The sequence below is a fragment of the Vigna umbellata genome, chromosome 5 (assembly GCF_029865625.1).
Source record: "Vigna umbellata cultivar VRB3 chromosome 5, Vumbellata_1.0, whole genome shotgun sequence".
Classification (NCBI taxonomy): Eukaryota; Viridiplantae; Streptophyta; class Magnoliopsida; order Fabales; family Fabaceae; genus Vigna; species Vigna umbellata.
The window spans coordinates 49,310,621-49,316,169 of NC_142169.1; the positions used below are offsets into that span (position 1 = coordinate 49,310,621).

The following is a 5,549-nucleotide window of genomic DNA, read 5'->3' on the forward strand; positions in this document are numbered from 1 at the left end:
CTGGTTGAGTTCGACAATATTAAAGCGTGGATTGACTCTAGTACCAGCTGTAGAAGGATCAAACCATTCACAATAAAAAAGTACTACTCTGTTTGGAGAAGTAGTGTTGCTTTACTCTAACTCATATATTTTATGAATGATGCCGTAGAAATCATCATAACAACCCTCTGTTAGGCCCTTCACATACACACCACAATTTGATGTTTTCTTTCCTTTAGACCATTCATGTGTATGGAATTTGTAACCATTGGTGAAGTAAGTGTGCCATTCTTTGACACATCTCATTGGCCAATTCGAGAGATGTCTTAACTCTTGAACCGTGGGAGTTAATGCCTGTTTAAAAACCTACAAAGGTACTAACAAAATTATAAAAGCAAGAGTCAAATTAACCTTGCTCTAAATGTAGGAAAAAGTACGGACCTGATTTCTAAACCAATGGGGAAACTCTGAGTGTATTCTAGTAGAAGTATTTCCTTCTACGACTTGCTCAGCCACAATAAATGAGCTGGTACAAACAATAGTTCATTAGTGTATAACAATTAAACCGTTTGAAAGATAAGAGATGGATGATGACATACTCAAGGTACGACTTTACTTCATTGCAATTGATCAAGACATGGACATGAGCAGAGTTGAATTCAGCATCAGTTAACCAATGAGTGAATTCTTTCCCTGCTTGACGGCCTGAAATTCGGAAAACTGACAATGCACCTTCACGTGGTTCAACTTGCCATTGCATTTCATTTCTAACATGAGTGGGGGACAACATGAAGTTTTTTAAATAATGTGAACAAAAATACGTTGTCTCTCTGTGCAAGTAAGCTGCACAAATTGAGCCTTCTACTCTAGCTTTATTTTTAACTGAACGTTTAAATTCTCCCATAAACCTTTCAAATGGATACATCCACCTGTATTGCACAGGTCCCCCAAGCCAAGCTTCATATGCAAGATGAATTGGAATATGCTCCATTGAATCAAAGAATGCAGGAGGGAATATTCTTTCTAATTTGCAGAGAATACTTGGGATATTTTCATCCATCTTTTTAAGGGAATTCTCCTTTAGTGTCGTGCAACACAAATCTTTAAAGAAGTTACTGATTTCTATCAGTGGATTTAACACGTGCATTGGCAAACAACTGAACGTAAGAGGGATGAAAATCTCCATGAATACATGACAATCATGACTCTTCAACCCTTGAATAGTACCGTTCTGAACATTGGCACATCTGGACAAGTTAGAAGCATATCCATCTGGCATTCTAAGCTCCTTGATCCATCCACACACTATTCTTGCCTCGTCCACAATACAAAGGTAAATCTTTCCTTGCTTTCTCATTATCTTTTGTCTTACCTATAACATTCATAATTGTGTTGAAGACATTGTCAAAGAAATTTTTTTCGGTGTGCATGACATCGAGGTTGTGTCTTAGCAAGTTGTCTTTCCAATAGGGAAGTTCCCAGAATATGCTTCTTTTAGTCCAATTATGCCATTCTCCAAACCCTTCTATCCTATTCTGACCAGATTCAGTGACTTTTGGATAGTCATTCACTCTTCTCCAAACGTGTGATCAAGTCAACTTCGGCGGGGGCATATCCGTTTCAACTTGCCCTTTGCGAAATGCCTTTTTGTTTCTTCTAAAGGGGTGACCAATGGGCAAGAACCGTCGATGGCAGTCAAACCAACTACTTTTCCGACCATAACTCAATTGGAATGAATTTATATGTTCCATGCAATGTGGACAAGCTAATCGACCATGCGTGCTCCAACCAGATAACATGCCATATGCTGGGAAGTCATTAATAGTCCACATCAAGGCTGCCCTCATAAGGAAATTTTGCTTCCTTGAAACATCATACGTTCAAACACCATTCCATAACTTCTTCAAATCATCAATCAAAGGCTCCAAATAAACATCAATCAATGATTTGTGATTAGATGGACCTGGTATTATACACGATAGAAACATGTAAGGCTTTGTCATACACATCTCAGGTGGTAAATTGTATGGGGTAACTATCACGGGCCAACATGAATATGGTGAGGCAGACGCCTGAATGTACCGGGTAAACCCATTAGAGCATAGACCAAGTCTGACGTTACGTGTTTCACTAGCAAAGGATGGATGTTTACGATTGAAGTGCTTCCAAGCTTCACCATCAGAAGGATGACGCAAAAATCCCGGAGTTTTGTTACCATCATGCCATGTCATGTGTTCTGATGTTTGCATTGAAGTAAACAATCTTTGTAATCTTGGAATTATAGACAAGTAGAACATGGACTTTAAGGGAATTGGTTTTTTTGGCCTCCATCCAGCATGCATTGTATGATATCAAGGTGAGCCACAAAACTTGCATTCAACCAACAATGCATCATTTTTGCCACTGTCATTGCCATAGAATAACATACATCCATTAAAACAACAATCAATCTTCTTGACATCCAATCCCAACTTTGAAACACATTTTTTGGCTTGGTAATAATTCTTCGGCATAAAATTGTTTGGTGGTGTCAAATCTAACATCAATTTTGTATAGAAGTCCACTACTTGAATGGGAACGTTCCAATTAGATTTGCCAGCCATGAGTCTAATGCACACTGACAATTTTGACTCAGATGAACCTTCAAATACAGGTAGATTTGCCTCTGTAAGTAAATTGTAAAACCTCTGCGTCGTTTCATTTGGAGGCTCATCATCATGACTATTGTCTGCTTCTTCAGCATGGTGACGAAGAGCATTGTCGAACATCTCTTGCATATAGGCAAATTGATCTATCTCAGATGTATGTACAATAGTATTCGAACCTGATGCAAGCCGTTTTTCAGTTGTAGTGGAGGTCGAAGGAATTTCTTCATCATGAAATATCCAAACCTTGTAATTAGCCATGAACCCTTTTTGGTAAAGGTGAAGTTTGACGGCTTCATCTTTCAAAATCCTTGTACATTCGCACTTGATGCATGGACATCGAATCCCTCCATCAAGGGCATAATATTGATATCGTCGGGCCGTCTCCACGAACTCTTCAACTCCGATGACAAAAGATTCCTTCAAACCTCTCCTTCCACTATAACAACGGTCGTACATCCATCCACGATGGTTGGGAAAATGGGCCATATTCTGTGACAAGCCAAACAAATAAAAACTTAGCCAAAACAGCAACACTCCATGTGACATAAGTAATAAACCTATTACTACTCAAGTCGAACATGGAAGGCAATTTGAAAACTATTGTCATAGGAATTCAATAAAGGCATGCAAAGAGAAGTCCTCAATATTGAAATGCCTCAAACATACTAAGGGGTTGTGTATTAAAGTTGGAAGAGACAACTTATTACTACTGAAGTTCTCTTGTCTAGAGTACTTCCAAATATTTTGTAGGTTCTAAGTGTTTAGTGTATTTTTACCCTTCTCATTGCTTTGAGAATATCTGTAGTACCATAGGTTTTAAATGACTACTTAACTTAATCAAGCTATAGCCTAACAAATGAAAGACAATGTAAATGAACATACCATTTAGACATCAACATAATTTAGGCAATCAAATATCGATAAAAGCATGGATATATACTACAATTTATGGTTTATGGAATTCTTTGCTTTTGAATAGCTTACTAGGTCCATTTCACTACTCTAGACATGTTAGGATGTGATGACAAATTTATGAACACCGAAAAACAGCGCCACAAACTTGTTTAACAATCGACAAGTGTGACCGAATCGTATCAAATAATAAAACTAGGTAAGACCAAGTATCGTTCTCCCAAAGGACTCACGGCCTAGTTAGTTATATGATTTGTTGATTATTTGAGACTTGTAAACAATTAATTGTAGGTTTAAATGCAAAAGACAGTAATTAAACATGTATGCATGAATTTTGATCAATGGAAAAGAGGAAAACAAACACTTTAATGAATTAGATGGATGAGTATGTTGTTGGGGTTATCAATTTCATCTTATCCACTCTCATATACTTTTAGGAATTCATCATTCTTTTCATCAATGTTAATGCCACTCTCTAAATCACCTTGCAAGAAGGCCTATCCTTAATTACGAATGCATACAATTCCTAGCATTCCTAGTAATTAGTTCTGAAGTGCAGGAGCTTAAAGGCAACCAATATGCTATTGGGAGAAATTCCCCGGATCTAGATTTCCCGGTACGTTCCCATATCGACAAAATCAATAATCATGGCAATGAATGAGTTAAGCAAAGCAAGCATTAAGCAAAGAGGAAAATCCCTAACTAAAGATGAAAGAAAGCATGTATCTTAATATAAGATGTTAAATCTCAAATTCCATATATGAGAGTTTCACAAGACTACATTGATTCCCCAAGAACAATACAAGGTTTAGTTCACCAATTCATGGTGAAACTAGATGAACAATAATGAATGAAAGAAAGATAGAACCCTAGAAAGATGAGGAGGTAGCCTGAGCATCCAAGATCTTCCTTCAAGGGGTGGAAAAGAGAGTGTTTGCTTCCTCCCAGCCAAAGATACAAACCCTAGGACGTGCAAGTCCTTAAATAGGGCATAAAAATAACATAAAACAAGTCCAAGCCCATAAAAACAAAAGAAAACCGGTCCAAGCCCACTTAGAATGGTGCTCAGCGGTATTTTACCGCTGAGCGGTAATAGCGCATGATCCATTTTGCCCCCAGTTGCTGTTTTTGCCCCTCAGCGGTGATTTTGGCACCCGAAAAGTGCCGCTCATCGGTATTTTACCGCTCAGCGGAACTTTTTCTGTATTCTGGTTGACTTTTCTGCATTCTGGTGACTGGTTGACTTTTTTGGTTGACTGGTTGACTTTTCTGGTTTCTGGTTGACTTTTCAGTATTCCAATCATTCGGTACTTCAATTCTTCTTTCAAATCATTCAATTAGCCTACAAAATCAAGGGAATCTTGCACAAAACCATTAAGTTCACTTTTTACTCTCTTATTCACAAAACTAAAGCAAAAATATGAGTTCAAGCTAGTTTCTAAGTCTTAAAGGTTGCTTTTGGTATCAATTTTAAGCATAAAAATAACGGTTTTTCAACCGTTATCAGGATGTTCACATTAGTTAAAATAAGGTTACATTAGGTCTAATTTTAGGTTTAAGTTGCCAAATTTTGAGATTTATGTTGTTTTTGTAGTGTGAGTTTCTAATTAGCTACGTTTTACCATTCTAAACTTGTTAGGACAACTTCTTATAAGTTTCTTAGGCTAGTTTAGTGCAGTTTGCAAATTCTAATCATTCTAGTGCATTTTTAGTAGTCATTTTGAAGAAGAAAAAGTTGTATTGGGTGTCTATTTTCGTGCAGCAAGGATTTTGTGCTATTTGGCAGTTTAAACAATTCCTAATTGTTGTTTTAAACTTGTTACAACATTCAAATTGAAGCCAAATTCATCTATGTGCAATTTGCATATTCAAACATCATTTTTTAGTGAAATTGGGAACTAAAAGGGTGAATCTGCTATACAATTTCGTTTTCAACCCAATTAGAGTTCAAACAAGTTTAAATTGATGAATTCAAGTTGCTGAAAGTATTATCAAAGAGTCAGAATCACT

At 37.0% G+C, this 5,549-nt stretch overlaps 1 pseudogene; it reads right to left on the minus strand.

The window, feature by feature from the left end:
- Nucleotides 1-1,568: 1,568 nt before the first annotated feature.
- LOC148198515 (uncharacterized) lies at nucleotides 1,569-3,113 on the minus strand (annotated as a pseudogene).
- Between the last annotated feature and the right edge of the window lie 2,436 nt (nucleotides 3,114-5,549).